Consider the following 19,007-nt stretch of genomic DNA (forward strand, 5'->3'; position numbering starts at 1 on the left):
TTGGCTTTATTGGCGACTCTTTCACTTGGCATCGTGGAACCATGAGGGAAAGATTGGATAGGGGCCTAGCTAATGCTAGTTGGTTCATTTGCAACCGAACGCTGCTTTACTACATATGGAGTATAATCATTCTGACCATAGGCAGTTACTTCTGGATATTGAATACTATATGGCTGCAGCGGGCCTTCAAGGAAATAAACATCAGAGATTTGAGGCAAAATGGTTTAAGGAAGAAGGGTTTCTGAATATAGTGGAAGAACAATGGAAGCAAACCGATCAGGACAGCCGATCGACGTAATGGATAGACTGAAAGCCATGCACGCAGGCCTTCATGCATGGGATTCTACGATCCTCAAGAAGCCCAAGAAAAGACTCAGGAAAGCCCAACGGGAGCTAGAGGAGCTTATGCGCGGCCCAATAAATACAGATACTGATCAGCAAAAATTTGAATTACCGTGGTCTTCCATAGTTATGCTTCGGTACGAAACAAAAAAAGAATCTGATCAAGCAACTTGAAGATCCTACAGGTGCGACTGTCCAAGGTACAGATAACCTGAAGCCAATTATCTTCGATTATTTCCAGAATTTGTTTTCCTCTGAAAATAGTATGGTTGACCTTGGATTTATGGAGAAAATTATACCCCGGGTTTCACATGAGATGAATTACACGGCTGATGATGTGAAAGAAGCAGTTTTTAGCATTGACGATTTAAAAGCCCCAAGCCCGGATGGACTTCACGCCCTCTGTTATAAAAAAAAATTGGCATCTTGTAGGCAATGACATTACAGTAGCGGTTCTGAAATCTATTAATGATAAGATAATTCCAGAAGGATGGAACGAGACAGTTGTGGTTTTGATTCCTAAAGTGGATAATCCCCTGGAGGTATTACAATTCAGACCCATATCATTGTGTAATGTTGTTTATAAAATTATATCAAAATTGCTTGCAACAAGATTGAAGGTTATTCTCCCGGATATCATCTCACCAACTCAGAGTGCTTTTGTCCCCGGGAGATTAATTACGAACAATGTCTTGGTGGCGTATGAGTGTGTCCACAAAATTAAAAATAAGAGGAAGGGAAAACTGGTTTGTGTGCGGTCAAGTTGGACATGCATAAAGCTTATGATAGAGTCGAATGGAACTTTCTGAAGAAGATGATGATTAAAATGGGGTTTCATTGTCTGTGGGTGGATTTGATTATGGCTTGTGTTACTTATGTTTCATATGAGGTGAGATTTAACTCAGTGATGAGTAAAGTTTTTAAACCCCTTCGAGGTATCCGTCAGGGAGATCCTCTTTCTCTGTATTTGCTCCTTCTAAGTGCGGAAGGTCTCTCAAGTTGCTTGTTACATGCTGAGGAGATTGGTGGCATTGAAGGGATCAAAGTGTGCACGAATGCACCATCAGTTACCCGAATGCGCTCTGCTACTTTATCCGTATCAACGGATACGAAGAAAAATCCTAGCGGATGCGTTAGGTACTCGATAAAACATATCTGTGATTTGATTCACGATAAGTCCTTAAGCGGCGTGTGTCGAGTTACGCCAGTATTCCGGGTTCAAGTCCAGTGACTTGTGCTTGAAGTAGGTTTATGTGGGTTTGCCACAAGAGTAATTAACTGGTACCTGATCCATCAGATGAACCAGCCCCATCTACCAGTATTCTTGTACAAAATAAACGATAAATGAAAATATTCGGCTCGTTGGTATGTAAAGATGATTCAGTTCTACGTTGGAGATTTTGCTCGATTCTACGATTCAAACAAAATCTCAGGGGCTACTGACATAGGCATCCCGAATGGACCTACTAGATAAAGTACCCGAGGGCGTTTGGAGGCCCATGACTTGAAGATTCTCAAGGCCCAGAAGCCTGGCGAACATCAATATGGAATATAGATTTGTATTAGGAATCATGAGTCATGTAATTATACGGGAAAGACTCAGATAGTCTCCCAGAGTTTGTAAGTTGTACGAGAAGAGAACCATCGGCTCTCCCTTCTATATAAAGGGGAGCCGAGGGAAGGAGAAAAGATCGAATCTATTGTCAACATAACCCTAGTTTTCTTAGTCGAGCACCTTTTCGGCTGAACCTTCGAGATCTACTTGCCCTCTACTTTCTACGAAACCCTAAGTCTACAATCTATAGGCATTGACAAGTTAATCCCATGTCACCTCCCGCTGAGGGATCAGAGATCAGACACACTCAACTCCACGAAACCAAGAAACACCGCCCCAGATCAGATCTCAAGAGGGAACTTTGGAGAAGACAACATCCGGACAACTACGTGGATCTTCAGAGGACAAGGCATCACCCCCTTCATCAACATCCACCGATGCACCTCCATCATCATCATCATCCTCCAACCATAGTTGTAATCTTAATTGCTATTGTGGATTTGTATTCGAATTTGTTCCATTCCTTTAATTCATTTCACAAGATTATGGTGATGTTCTTGATTGTCTCCACGTGTGAGTAGTCTTATTAGTTCTTGGGGAGATGGAGAAACCCTAGCATGAATATGAGATAAATCTAAGATGATCTGTGGTTTTAAGTATTAATGTGTGTTACTTTTCTCTCTTGTTATTACATGTTGTGCACCATGTAATATTGCCTATTGGACTTGAGAGGGAACTACTCTTTGAATTGTGGCAAAGTGAACATTGGGAAATGACATTACCGTATCGGCGCTTTGACACATGAATAAGGGGGATAAGAGGGATTCACAAAGCTCATATCGATAACCATAGGGTACACCCCTTAATAGCACTAGTCCATATGTGGCTGCGGAAGGGTAGATGATATGGTTATTAGAGATGCGATGACCGATCGCTTTCTGGGCGCATCTTATTATGGTGCTCTCTGATACGTCTCCAACGTATCGATAATTTCTTATGTTCCATGCTTGTTTTATGATGATACACACATGTTTTATACATACTTTATGTCATATTTATGCATTTTCCGGCACTAACCTATTAACGAGATGCCGAAGAGCCAGTTGTTGTTTTCTGCTGTTTTTGGTTTCAGAAATCCTAGTAAGGAAATATTCTCGGAATTGGACGAAATCAACGCCCAGGATCTTATTTTTCCATGAAGCTTCCAGAAGTCCGGAAGGGAAACGAAGTGGGGCGACGAGGCGATGCCACAGTAGGGCGGCGCGGCCCAGGTGCTGGCCGCGCGGCCCTAGCGTGTGGGCCCCTCGCGTCGCCCCTAAACCTACCTCTTCGCCTATAAGAAGCCTTCGTCGATAATAGTTCCAGTACCGAGAGCCACGATACGGAAAACCTTCCAGAGACGCCGCCGCCGCCAATCCCATCTCGGGGAATTCAAGAGATCGCCTGCGGCACCCTGCCGGAGAGGGGAATCATCTCCCGGAGGACTCTTCACCGCCATGGTCGCCTCCGGAGTGATGTGTGAGTAGTTCACCCCTGGACTATGGGTCCATAGCAGTAGCTAGATGGTCGTCTTCTCCTAATTGTGCTATCATTGTTAGATCTTGTGAGCTGCCTAACATGATCAAGATCATCTATTTGTAATGCTACATGTTGCGTTTGTTGGGATCCGATGAATAGTGAATGCTATGTTATGTTGATTATCAATCTATTATCTATGTGTTGTTTATGATCTTGCATGCTCTCCGTTATTAGTAGAGGCTCTGGCCAAGTTTTTACTTGTAACTCCAAGAGGGAGTATTTATGCTCGATAGTGGGTTCATGCCTCCATTAAATGCAGGACGATGTGACAGAAAGTTCTAAGGTTGTGGATGTGATGTTGCCACTAGGGATAAAACATCAATGCTATGTCTAAGGATGTATTTGTTGATTACATTACGCACCATACTTAATGCAATTGTCTGTTGTTTGCAACTTAATACTGGAGGGGGTTCGGATGATAACCTGAAGGTAGACTTTTTAGGCATAGATGCATGCTGGATAGCGGTCTATGTAGTTTGTCGTAATGCCCAATTAAATCTCACACTACTTATCATAACATGTATGTGCATGGTCATGCCCTCTTTATTTGTCAGTTGCCCAACTGTAATTTGTTCACCCAACATGCTATTTATCTTATGGGAGAGACACCACTAGTGAACTGTGGACCCCGGTCCATTCTTTTACATCGAATACAATCTACTGCAATACTCGTTCTACTGTTCTCTACAAACAATCATCATCCACACTATACATCTAATCCTTTGTTACAGCAAGCCGGTAAGATTGACAACCTCACTGTTACGTTGGGGCAAAGTAATTTGGTTGTGTTGTGCAGGTTCCACGTTGGCGCCGGAATCCCTGGTGTTGCGCCGCACTACACTCCGCCGCCATCAACCTTCAACGTGCTTCTTGGCTCCTACTGGTTCGATAAACCTTGGCTTCTTACTGAGGGAAACTTACTGTTGTACGCATCACACCTTCCTCTTGGGGTTCCCAACGATCGCGTGTTGAACGGAAAGACATACGTCAACTACGCGCAACAAGTAAATTTCTGGCGCCGTTGTCGGGGAACGAAGAAAAGTTACACCACAAAGATTTTCAACTCTCACGTCAACAGCTAAATTTCTGGCGCCGTTGCCGGGGAGATTGATACGTCTCCGACGTTCGATAATTTCTTATGTTCCATGCCACATTATTGATGATATCTACATGTTTTGTGTACACTTTATGTCATATTCGTGCATTTTCTGGAACTAACCTATTAACAAGATGCCGAAGTGCCAGTTGCTGTTTTCTGCTGTTTTTGGTTTCAGAAATCCTAGTAACGAAATATTCTCGGAATCGGACGAAATCAACGCCCAGATTCCTATTTTGCCCGGAAGCATCCAGAACACACGAGAACCGCCAGAGAGGGGGCACTGGGCCCCCAGACCATAGGCCGGCATGCCCAGGGCCCTGGCCGCGCCGCCCTATAGTGTCGTCGCCCCTTCGACCTTCTGACGCCGCCTCTTCGCCTATATAAAGCCCCTCGACCTAAAACCTCGATACAGAAAAGCCACGGTACGAGAAACCTTCCAGAGCCGCCGCCATCGCGAAGCCAAGATCTGGGGGACAGGAGTCTCTGTTCCGGCACGCCGCCGGGACGGGGAAGTGCCCCCGGAAGGCTTCTCCATCGACACCACCGCCATCTTCATCACCGCTGCTGTCTCCCATGAGGAGGGAGTAGTTCTCCATCGAGGCTCGGGGCTGTACCGGTAGCTATGTGGTTAATCTCTCTCCTATGTACTTCAATACAATGATCTCATGAGCTGCTTACATGATTGAGATTCATATGAGTTTTATATCACAATTCATCTATGTGCTACTCTAGTGATGTTATTAAAGTAGTCTATTCCTCCTCCATGATGTAATGTTGGCAGTGTGTGCATCATGAAGTACTTGGTTTATGCTATGATTGTGATCTTTTGTAGATTATGAAGTTAACTATTACTATGATGGTATTGATGCGATCTATTCCTCCTTTCATAGTGTGAAGGTTACGGTGTGCATGCTATGTTAGTACTTGGTTTAGTTGTGTTGATCTATCTTACACTCTAAGGTTATTTAAATATGAACATTGAATTGTGGAGCTTGTTAACTCCGGCATTGAGGGTTCGTGTAATCCTACGCAATGGTGTTCATCATCCAACAGGAGTGTAGAGTATGCATTTATCTATTCTGTTATGTGATCAATGTTGAGAGTGTCCACTAGTGAAAGTATGATCCCTAGGCCTTGTTCCTAAATACTGCTATCGCTGCTTGTTTACTGTTTTACTGCGTTACTACTGCTGCGTTACTGCTTTGTTTCTTGTCCTGGGCAAAGCACTTTTCTGGTGCCGTTGCTACTGCTCATATATATTCATACCACCTGTATTTCACTATCTCTTCGCCGAACTAGTGCACCTATTAGGTGTGTTGGGGACACAAGAGACTTCTTGCTTTGTGGTTGCAGGGTTGCATGAGAGGGATATCTTTGACCTCTTCCTCCCTGAGTTCGATAAACCTTGGGTGATCCACTTAAGGGAAAACTTGCTGCTGTTCTACAAACCTCTGCTCTTGGAGGCCCAACACTGTCTACAGGAAAAGGAGGGGGGCGTAGACATCAAGCTATTTTCTGGCGCCGTTGCCGGGGAGGAAAGGTAAAAGGTACTCACACTCCGGATCTCGGCTACTAAGCTATTTTCCGGCGCCGTCGTAAGTACTCAAAGCTATTTTCTTTAGATCCTGCAATTGCATCTTTTTGTTTCTTGTTTGCACTAGTAAGGCATAATGGACAACAATGAGCTTTTTACTCTATTTCCTGATTTAAGACATGGATGGTTTGATCCGAAAATTAAAAAACCCATGGAACATATTAATATGAACACTTTGAACACCATTGTTGCTAATGATATGGAAAATTCTAAGCTTGGGGAAGCTGGTTTTGATGAGCATGATCTTTTTAGTCCCCCAAGAATTGAGGAGAAAATTTACTTTGATGATACTTTGCCTCCTATTTATGATGATTGTAATGATATTGGTCTTTTAGTACCGCCTGTTATGGAGGATAAATTTAATTATGATTACAATATGCCTCCTATATTTGATGATGAGAATAATAATGATAGCTACTTTGTTGAATTTGCTCCCACTACAACTAATAAAATTGATTATGCTTATGTTGGGAGTAGTAATAATTTTATGCATGAGACTCATGATAAGAATGCTTTATGTGATAGTTATATTGTTGAGTTTGCTCATGTTGCTACTGAAAGTTATTATGAGAGAGGAAAATATGGTTGTAGAAATTTTCATGTTACTAAAACACCTCTCTATGTGCTGAAATTTTTGAAGCTATACTTGTTTTATCTTCCTATGCTTGTTACTTTGCTCTTCATGAACTTGTTTATTTACAAGATTCCTATGCATAGGAAGCATGTTAGACTTATATGTGTTTTGAATTTGCCTCTGGATGCTCTCTTTCGCTTCAACTACTATTTCTTATGAGTGCATCATTAAAACTGCTAAGCCCATCTTAATGGCTATAAAGAAAGAACTTCTTGGGAGATAACCCATGTGTTATTTTGCTACAGTACTTTGTTTTATATTTGTGTCTTGGAAGTTGTTTACTACTGTAGCAACCTCTCCTTATCTTAGTTTTGTGTTTTGTTGTGCCAAGTGAAGCCTCTAATCGAAGGTTGATACTAGATTTGGATTTCTGCGCAGAAACAGATTTCTATCTGTCACGAATCTGGGCTGTTTTCTCTGTAGGTAACTCAGAAAAATATGCCAATTTACGTGCGTGTTCCTCAGATATGTACGCAACTTTCATTAGTTTTGAGTTTTCTGATCTGAGCAACGGAAGTATTTATTAAAAATTCGTCTTTACGGACTGTTCTGTTTTGACAGATTCTGCCTTTTATTTCGCATTGCTTCTTTCGCTGTGTTGGGTGGATTTCTTTGTTCCATTACCTTCCAGTAGCTTTGATCAATGTCCAGAAGTGTTAAGAATGATTGTGTCACCTCTGAACATGTGAGTTTTTGATTATGTACTAACCCCTCTAATGAAGTTTATGAGAAGTTTGGTGTGAAGGAAGTTTTCAAGGGTCAAGAGAGGAGGATGATATACTACGATCAAGAAGAGTGAAAAGTCTAAGCTTGGGGATGCCCCGGTGGTTCATCCCTGCATATTTCAAGAAGACTCAAGCATCTAAGCTTGGGGATGCCCAAGGCATCCACTTCTTCATCGACAACATTATCAGGTTCCTCCCCTGGAACTATATTTTTATTCCATCACATCTTATGTGCTTTTCTTGGAGCGTCGGTTTGTTTTTGTTTTTTGTTTTGTTTGAATAAAATGGATCCTAGCATTCACTTTGTGGGAGAGAGACACGCTCCGCTGTTGCATATGGACAAGTATGTCCTTAGGCTCTACTCATAGTATTCATGGCGAAGTTTCTTCTTCGTTAAATTGTTATATGGTTGGAATTGGAAAATGATACATGTGGTAATTTGCTAAAATGTCTTGGGTAATGTGATACTTGGCAATTGTTGTGCTCATGTTTAAGCTCTTGCATCATATACTTTGCACCTATTAATGAAGAAATACATAGAGCATGCTAAAATTTGGTTTGCATATTTGGTCTCTCTAAGGTCTAGATAATTTCTAGTATTGAGTTTGAACAACAAGGAAGACGGTGTAGAGTCTTATAATGTTTTCAATATGTCTTTTATGTGAGCTTTGCTGCACCGGTTCATCCTTGTGTTTGTTTCAAATAACCTTGCTAGCCTAAAACCTGTATCGAGAGGGAATACTTCTCATGCATCCAAAATACTTGAGCCAATCACTATGCCATTTGTGTCCACCATACCTACCTACTACATGGTATTTCTCCGCCATTCCAAAGTAAATTGCTTGAGTGCTACCTTTAAAATTTCTATCCTCTACCTTTACAATATATAGCTCATGGGACAAATAGCTTAAAAACTATTGTGGTATTGAATATGTACTTATGCACTTTATCTCTTATTAAGTTGCTCGTTGTGCGATAACCATGTTCCTGGGGACGCCATCAACTACTCTTTGTTGAATATCATGTGAGTTGCTATGCATGTTCGTCTTGTCTGAAGTAAGAGCGATCTACCACCGTATGGTTAGAGCATGCATATTGTTAGAGAAGAATATTGGGCCGCTAACTAAAGCCATGATCCATGGTGGAAGTTTCAGTTTTGGACATATATCCTCAATCTCATATGAGAAAAATAATTGTTGCTACATGCTTATGCATAAAAGAGGAGTCCATTATCTGTTGTCTATGTTGTCCCGGTATGGATGTCTAAGTTGAGAATAATCAATAGCGAGAAATCCAATGCGAGCTTTCTCCTTAGACCTTTGTACATGCGGCATAGAGGTACCCCATTGTGAGACTTGGTTAAAACATGTGCATTGCGACGATCCGGTAGTCCAAGCTAATTAGGACAAGGTGCGGGCACTATTAGTACACTATGCATGAGGCTTGCAACTTGTAGGATATAATTTACATGATACATATGCTTTATTACTACCGTTGACAAAATTGTTTCATGTTTTCAAAATCAAAGCTCTAGCACAAATATAGCAATCAATGCTTTCCTCTTTGAAGGACCATTCTTTTACTTTTATTGTTGAGTCAGTTCACCTATTTCTCTCCACCTCAAGAAGCAAACACTTGTGTGAACTGTGCATTGATTCCTACATACTTGCATATTGCACTTGTTATATTACTCTATGTTGACAATATCCATGAGATATACATGTTATAAGTTGAAAGCAACCGCTAAAACTTAATCTTCCTTTGTGTTGCTTCAATACCTTTACTATGAATTTATTGCTTTATGAGTTAACTCTTATGCAAGACTTATTGATGCTTGTCTTTAAGTACTATTCATGAAAAGTCTTTGCTTTATGATTCAGTTGTTTACTCATGTCATTACCATTGTTTTGATCGCTGCATTCATTACATATGCTTACAATATTATGATCAAGGTTATGATGGCATGTCACTCCAGAAATTATCTTTGTTTATCGTTTACCTGCTCGGGACGAGCAGAAACTAAGCTTGGGGATGCTGATACGTCTCCGACGTATCGATAATTTCTTATGTTCCATGCCACATTATTGATGATATCTACATGTTTTGTGTACACTTTATGTCATATTCGTGCATTTTCTGGAACTAACCTATTAACAAGATGCCGAAGTGCCGATTCTTTGTTTTCTGTTTTTGGTTTCAGAAATCCTAGTAACGAAATATTCTCGGAATCGGACGAAATCAACGCCCAGATTCCTATTTTGCCCGGAAGCATCCAGAACACACGAGAACCGCCAGAGAGGGGGCACTGGGCCCCCAGACCATAGGCCGGCGCGGCCCAGGCCCTAGCCGCGCCGCCCTATAGTGTCGTCGCCCCTTCGACCTTCTGACGCCGCCTCTTCGCCTATATAAAGCCCCTCGACCTAAAACCTCGATACAGAAAAGCCACGGTACGAGAAACCTTCCAGAGCCGCCGCCATCGCGAAGCCAAGATCTGGGGGACAGGAGTCTCTGTTCCGGCACGCCGCCGGGACGGGGAAGTGCCCCCGGAAGGCTTCTCCATCGACACCACCGCCATCTTCATCACCGCTGCTGTCTCCCATGAGGAGGGAGTAGTTCTCCATCGAGGCTCGGGGCTGTACCGGTAGCTATGTGGTTAATCTCTCTCCTATGTACTTCAATACAATGATCTCATGAGCTGCTTACATGATTGAGATTCATATGAGTTTTATATCACAATTCATCTATGTGCTACTCTAGTGATGTTATTAAAGTAGTCTATTCCTCCTCCATGATGTAATGTTGGCAGTGTGTGCATCATGAAGTACTTGGTTTATGCTATGATTGTGATCTCTTGTAGATTATGAAGTTAACTATTACTATGATGGTATTGATGCGATCTATTCCTCCTTTCATAGTGTGAAGGTTACGGTGTGCATGCTATGTTAGTACTTGGTTTAGTTGTGTTGATCTATCTTACACTCTAAGGTTATTTAAATATGAACATTGAATTGTGGAGCTTGTTAACTCCGGCATTGAGGGTTCGTGTAATCCTACGCAATGGTGTTCATCATCCAACAAGAGTGTAGAGTATGCATTTATCTATTCTGTTATGTGATCAATGTTGAGAGTGTCCACTAGTGAAAGTATGATCCCTAGGCCTTGTTCCTAAATACTGCTATCGCTGCTTGTTTACTGTTTTACTGCGTTACTACTGCTGCGTTACTACTGCTTGTTTACTGTCCTGGGCAAAGCACTTTTCCGTGCCGTTGCTACTGCTCATATATATTCATACCACCTGTATTTCACTATCTCTTCGCCGAACTAGTGCACCTATTAGGTGTGTTGGGGACACAAGAGACTTCTTGCTTTGTGGTTGCAGGGTTGCATGAGAGGGATATCTTTGACCTCTTCCTCCCTGAGTTCGATAAACCTTGGGTGATCCACTTAAGGGAAAACTTGCTGCTGTTCTACAAACCTCTGCTCTTGGAGGCTCAACACTGTCTACAGGAAAAGGAGGGGGCGTAGACATCAGAGATCAAGACACGCTGCAAGGGGAGTCTCCACTTCCAATCTCTTTACTTTGTTTTTGTCTTGCTTTACTTTTATTTACTACTTTGTTTGCTGCACTAAAACAAAAACACAAAAAATTAGTTGCTAGTTTTACTTTATTTGCTATATTAAAAACACACACAAAAATTAGTTACTTGCATTTACTTTATCTAGTTTGCTTTATTTACTATTGCTAAAATGGGTACTCCTGAAAATACTAAGTTGTGTGACTTCACAAACACAAATAATAATGATTTCTTATGCACACCTATTGCTCCACCTGCTACTACAGCAGAATTCTTTGAAATTAAACCTGCTTTACTGAACCTTGTTATGAGAGAGCAATTTTCTGGTGTTAGTTCTGATGATGCTGCTGCCCATCTTAATAATTTTGTTGAACTATGTGTAATTCAAAAGTATAAGGATGTAGATGGTGACATTATAAAATTAAAATTGTTTCCTTTCTCATTAAGAGGAAGAGCTAAAGATTGGTTGCTATCTCTGCCTAAGAATAGTATTGATTCATGGACTAAATGTAAGGATGCTTTTATTGGTAGATATTATCCTCCTGCTAAAATTATATCTTTGAGAAGTAGCATAATGAATTTTAAGCAATTGGATACTGAGCATGTTGCCCAAGCATGGGAAAGAATGAAATCTTTGGTTAAAAATTGCCCAACCCATGGACTGACTACTTGGATGATCATCCAAACCTTTTATGCAGGACTGAATTTTTCTTCACGGAACCTATTGGATTCAGCTGCTGGAGGTACCTTTATGTCCATCACTCTAGGCGCCGCAACAAAGCTTCTTGATAATATGATGGTTAATTACTCTGAATGGCACACGGAAAGAGCTCCACAAGGTAATAAGGTAAATTCTGTCGAAGAAACCTCTACCTTGAGTGATAAGATTGATGCTATTATGTCTATGCTTGTGAATGATAGGACTAATGTTGATCCTAATAATGTTCCGTTAGCTTCATTGGTTGCTCAAGAAGAACATGTTGATGTGAACTTCATTAAAAATAATAATTTCAACAACAATGCTTATCGGAACAATTCTAGTAACAACTATAGGCCATATCCTTATAATAATGGTAACGGTTATGGTAATTCTTATGGGAATTCTTACAACAATAATAGGAATACACCCCCTGGACTTGAAGCCATGCTTAAAGAATTTATTAGTACACAAACTGCTTTTAACAAATCTGTTGAAGAAAAGCTTGGGAAAATCGATATACTTGCTTCTAAAGTCGATAGTCTTGCTGCTGATGTTGATCTTTTGAAATCGAAAGTTATGCCTAATGAAAGTAATGATATTAAGTCAGTTGCTACAGTAAACGCCATCCAAGTTAGAATTAATGAGAATATAAGATTGATGGCCGAATTGCGTGCTAGGTGGGAAAAAGAAGAAAATGCTAAAGAAGACAATATAGCTAAAGTTTGGACTATTACCACCACTAGTAATGCTAATGCTCCACATGTTGCTGCACCTCCTACTATCAATGGTAAAATAATTGGTGTTGGCAATGTTTCTACTTCTAATGCAAAACCTGCAAAACTGCCTGAAACTGCTAAAACTGCTTGTGATAAAACTGCTGAAATTTTTCCCAACATTGGGGACAATGATCCCATTGCTTTAGATTATAATGGTTTGGATTTTGATGATTGTCACATCTCTGAAGTTATAAAGTTCTTACAAAAACTTGCTAAGAGTCCTAATGCTAGTGCTATAAATTTGGCCTTTACAAAACATATTACAAATGCTCTCATAAAAGCTAGAGAAGAGAAATTAAATCGTGAAGCTTCTATTCCTAGGAAGTTAGAGGATGGTTGGGAGCCCATCATTAAGATGAAGGTCAATGGCTTTGATTGTAATGCTTTATGTGATCTTGGTGCAAGTATTTCCGTTATGCCTAGAAAAATCTATAACATGTTTGACTTGCCACCATTGAAAAATTGTTATTTGGATGTTAATCTTGCTGATAATTCTACAAAGAAACCTTTGGGGAGAGTTGATAATGTTCGCATTATTGTTAACAATAACCTTGTCCCCGTTGATTTTGTTGTGTTGGATATTGAATGCAATGCATCTTGTCCCATTATATTGGGAAGACCTTTTCTTCGAACTGTTGGTGCTATTATTGACATGAAGGAAGGTAATATTAAATATCAATTTCCTCTCAAGAAAGGTATGGAACACTTCCCTAGAAAGAGAATGAAGTTACCTTTTGATTCTATCATTAGAACAAATTATGATGTTGATGCTTCATCTCTTGATGTTACTTGATACACACTTTATGCGCCTAGCTGAAAGGCGTTAAAGAAAAGCGCTTATGGGAGACAACCCATGATTTTACTACAACACTTTTTGTTTTATATTTGAGTCTTGGAAGTTGTTACTACTGTATCAACCTCTCCTTATCTTAATTTTGTTGCATTGTTGTGCCAAGTAAAGTCTTTGATAGTAAGGTTCATACTAGATTTGGATTGCTGCGCAAAAACAGATTTCTTGCTGTCACGAATTTGAGCAGTAGGCTCTGTAGGTAACTCAGAAAATTCTGCCAATTTACGTGAGTGATCCTCAGATATGTACGCAACTTTCATTCAATTTGAGAATTTTCATTTGAGCAAGTCTGGTGCACCTAGAAAATTCGTCTTTACGGACTGTTCTATTTTGACAGATTCTGCCTTTTATTTCGCATTGCCTGTTTTGCTATGTTTGATGGATTTCTTTATTCCATTAACTTTCAGTAGCTTTGTGCAATGTCCAGAAGTGTTAAGAATGATTATTTCACCTCTGAACATGATAATTTTGATTATGCACTAACCCTCTAATGAGTTGTTTTGAGTTTGGTGTGGAGGAAGTTTTCAAGGATCAAGAGAGGAGGATGATACAATATGATCAAGCAGAGTGAAATCTCTAAGCTTGGGGATGCCCCGGTGGTTCATCCCTGCATATTTAAAGAAGACTCAAGCATCTAAGCTTGGGGATGCCCAAGGCATCCCCTTCTTCATCGACAACATTATCAGGTTCCTCTAATGAAACTATATTTTTATTCCATCACATCTTATGCGCTTTACTTGGAGCGTCTGTATGTTTTTATTTTTGTTTTGTTTGAATAAAGTTGGATCCTAGCATTCATTGTGTGGGAGAGAGACACGCTCCACTGTTGCATATGGACAAATATGTCCTTAGGCTTTACTCATAATGTTCATGGCGAAGGTTGAAACTGCTTCGTTAAATTGTTATATGGTTGGAAACGGGAAATGCTATATGTGGTAATTGGTATAATATCTTGAATAATGTGATACTTGGTAATTGTTGTGCTCATGTTTAAGCTCTTGCATCATATACTTTGCACCTATTAGTGAAGAAATACATAGAGCTTGCTAAAATTTGGTTTGCATGATTGGTCTCTCTAAGGTCTAGATATTTTCTAGTAAGGGTCGAACAACAAGGAAGATGGTATAGAGTCTTATAATGCTTACAATATGTCTTTTATGTGAGTTTTGCTATACCGGTTCATACTTGTGTTTGTTTCAAATAACCTTACTAGCCTAAGCCTTGTATTGAGAGGGAATACTTCTCATGCATCCAAAATCCTTGAGCCAAACACTATGCCACTTGTGTCCACCATACCTACCTACTACATGGTATTTCTCCGCCATTCCAAAGTAAATTGTTTGAGTGCTACCTTTAAAATTTCCATTCTTCGCCTTTGCAAGATATAGCTCATGGGACAAATAGCCTAAAAACTATTGTGGTATTGAATATGTACTTATGCATTTTATCTCTTATACGTTGCTTGTTGAGCGATAACCATGTTCCTGGGGACGCCATCAACTACCCTTTGTTGAATATCATGTGAGTTGCTATGCATGTTCGTCTTGTCTGAAGTAAGGGCGATTTACCATGAGTTGAATGGTTTGAGTATGCATATTGTTAGAGAAGAGCATTGGGCCGCTAACTAAAGCCATGATCCATGGTGGAAGTTTCAGTTTTGGACAACTATCCTCAATCTCTTATGAGAATATTATTTGTTGTTGAATGCTTATGCATTAAAGAGGAGTCCATTATCTGTTGTCTATGTTGTCCCGGTATGGATGTCTAAGTTGAGAATAATCAAAAGCGAGAAATCCAATGCGAGCTTTCTCCTTAGACCTTTGTACAGGCGGCATAGAGGTACCCCTTTGTGATACTTGGTTAAAACATATGTATTGCGATGATAATCCAGGTAATCCGAGCTAATTAGGACAAGGTGCGGGCACTATTGGTAATCTATGCATGAGGCTTGCAACTTGTAGGATATAATTTACATAATGCATATGCTTTATTACTACCGTTGACAAAATTGTTTCTTGTTTTCAAAATAAAAGCTCTAGCACAAATATAGCAATCAATGCTTCCCTCTTCAAAGGGCCATTCTTCTACTTTTATGTTGAGTCAGTTTACCTACTTCTCTCCATCTTAAGAAGCAAACACTTGTGTTAACTGTGCATTGATTCTTACATACTTGCTTATTGCACTTATTATATTACTTTATGTTGACAATATCCATGAGATATACATGTTACAAGTTGAAAGCAACCGCTGAAACTTATATCTTCCTTTGTGTTGCTTCAATGCCTTTACTATGAATTTATTGCTTTATGAGTTAACTCTTATGCAAGACTTATTGATGCTTGTCTTGAAAGTACTATTCATGAAAAGTCTTTGTTATATGATTCAATTGTTTACTCATTATATTTACCATTGCTTCGAATCGCTGCATTCATTACATGTGCTTACAATAGTATGATCAAGATTATGATAGCATGTCACTTCAGAAATTATCTTTGTTATCGTTTACCTACTCGGGACGAGCAGGAACTAAGCTTGGGGATGCTGATACGTCTCCAACGTATCGATAATTTCTTATGTTACATGCTTGTTTTATGATGATACACACATGTTTTATACATACTTTATGTCATATTTATGCATTTTCCGGCACTAACCTATTAACGAGATGCCGAAGAGCCAGTTGATGTTTTCTGCTGTTTTTGGTTTCAGAAATCCTAGTAAGGAAATATTCTCGGAATTGGACGAAATCAACGCCCAGGATCTTATTTTTCCACGAAGCTTCCAGAAGTCCGAAAGGGAAACAAAGTGGGGCGACGAGGCGACGCCACAGTAGGGCGGCGCGGCCCAGGTGCTGGCCGCGCGGCCCTAGCGTGTGGGCCCCTCGCGTCGCCCCTAAACCTACCTCTTCGCCTATAAGAAGCCTTCGTCGATAATAGTTCCAGTACCGAGAGCCACGATACGGAAAACCTTCCAGAGACGCCGCCGCCGCCAATCCCATCTCGGGGGATTCAGGAGATCGCCTCCGGCACCCTGCCGGAGAGGGGAATCATCTCCCGGAGGACTCTTCACCGCCATGGTCGCCTCCGAAGTGATGTGTGAGTAGTTCACCCCTGGACTATGGGTCCATAGCAGTAGCTAGATGGTCGTCTTCTCCTAATTGTGCTATCATTGTTAGATCTTGTGAGCTGCCTAACATGATCAAGATCATCTATTTGTAATGCTACATGTTACGTTTGTTGGGATCTGATGAATAGTGAATGCTATGTTATGTTGATTATCAATCTATTATCTATGTGTTGTTTATGATCTTGCATGCTATCCGTTATTAGTAGAGGCTCTGGCCAAGTTTTTACTTGTAACTCCAAGAGGGAGTATTTATGCTCGATAGTGGGTTCATGCCTCCATTAAATCTAGGACAGTGAAAGAAAGTTCTAAGGTTGTGGATGTGATGTTGCCACTAGGGATAAAATATCAATGCTATGTCTAAGGATGTATTTGTTGATTACATTACGCACCATACTTAATGCAATTGTCTGTTGTTTGCAACTTAATACTGGAGGGGGTTCGGATGATAACCTGAAGGTGGACTTTTTAGGCATAGATGCATGCTGGATAGCGGTCTATGTACTTTGTCGTAATGCCCAATTAAATCTCACACTACTCATCATAACATGTATGTGCATGGTCATGCCCTCTTTATTTGTCAATTGCCCAACTATAATTTGTTCACCCAACATGCTATTTATCTTATGGGAGAGACACCACTAGTGAACTGTGGACCCCGGTCCATTCTTTTACATCGAATACAATCTACTGCAATACTCGTTCTACTGTTCTCTGCAAACAATCATCATCCACACTATACATCTAATCCTTTGTTACAGCAAGCCGGTGAGATTGACAACCTCACTGTCACGTTGGGGCAAAGTAATTTGGTTGTGTTGTGCAGGTTCCACGTTGGCGCCGGAATCCCTAGTGTTGCGCCGCACTACACTCCGCCGCCATCAACCTTCAACGTGCTTCTTGGCTCCTACTGGTTCGATAAACCTTGGTTTCTTACTGAGGGAAACTTACTGTTGTACGCATCACACCTTCCTCTTGGGGTTCCCAACGGTCGCGTGTTGAACGGAAAGACATACGTCAACTACGCGCAGCACTCTCCCACACACAACATGCTTGAAAGCATATTTTATCATAATTAACATGAGTCCTAATGTTAGAGGTGGATCCAATAATCTCTGAGAACACTTTGTCTTATTAAGTTCCAACCTTTTTTTATACAATGTTTTACTACTTTATTTACTTTTCCTGCAACCATTTACAACACCCTCCTTTTAATCATTTTGAGATTGGAAAACAATTATTAAGTAATATTTAGTAGAAAGTAGCAAGGGGCATTAAGACCCTAACCAGTAGCTCCTTGTGGTTCGATACTCTTATTTCGAAACTAGCTACAACTAATCTGTGTTCTTGTAGTTATCACTCCCAATGAAGGATATACCATTAGATTAATGGCCGGGAACAAATGCTGAGGTTGGTCGGATATGCTAGGTAGCATTGATTGTATGCATTGGACATGGAAGAATTGTCCAAAAGCTTGGCAAGGCTTGTACTTTGGATTTGACACAAATTTTTGATTTGTCGGGTTCTCACAATGATATCATTGTGTTCCATAGATCCCATCTTCTTGCCCGGATAGCTAAAGGTGATGCACCGGCTTGCAACTACACCGTCAATGGAAGAGTGTACACAATGGGGGTACTACCTTGCCGATGGTATATACACGGATTGGGTCACATTTGTGAAGACCGTTAGGCTGCTAGGGAATAGAGCTGAAGCTGAGTTTGCAAAAGCACAAGAGGCAGCTCGAAAACACATTGAGCGGGCTTTTGGTGTTTTGCAAGCTAGATCTGTAATAGTCCAAGGTCCAACCTGATTTAAGGATATGGATACTGATGGTGCTCCGGTGATGGCGCCAGACAATCTTCCTGAGCGTTGTTGTGGAAGCGGTTGGAAAACCCCGAGAGGAAGGTGTGATGAGTACATCAACAAGTTTTCTCTCAATACAAAACCAAGGTTTGATCGACCAGTAGGAGAAATGTGTGACTTCTGAAGGTGTTGCTAGCTGACTAGTGGCAGGGCGCACTACCGACGTCAGCAACAACGTGGAACCTGCACACAACACAACCAAAGTACTTTGCCCCAACTTACAGTGAGATTGTCAATCTCACCGGTTTGCTAAATACAAAGGATTAGACGTATCGAGTGGAAAAAGATGTTTGCAATAATTAAAGAGAACAGGAATTGCAATAAGTAAACATAACAAGATGATTGTATCAGTGTAAAAGAATGGACCGGGATCCACAGTTCACTAGAGGTGTCTCTCCATAAAGATAAATAGCATGCTGGGTAAACAAATTACAGTTGGGCAATTGATAGAATATCGACCATACATGACAAGATGATTGCTATGAGATTTGATTGGGCATTACAACATAATACATAGACCGTAATCCAACTGCGTCTATGACTAACAATCCACCTTCCGGTTATCGTCTGAACCCCTTCAGTATTAAGTT

This window comes from Lolium perenne, chromosome 6 (genome assembly GCF_019359855.2).
Source record: "Lolium perenne isolate Kyuss_39 chromosome 6, Kyuss_2.0, whole genome shotgun sequence".
Classification (NCBI taxonomy): domain Eukaryota; kingdom Viridiplantae; phylum Streptophyta; class Magnoliopsida; order Poales; family Poaceae; genus Lolium; species Lolium perenne.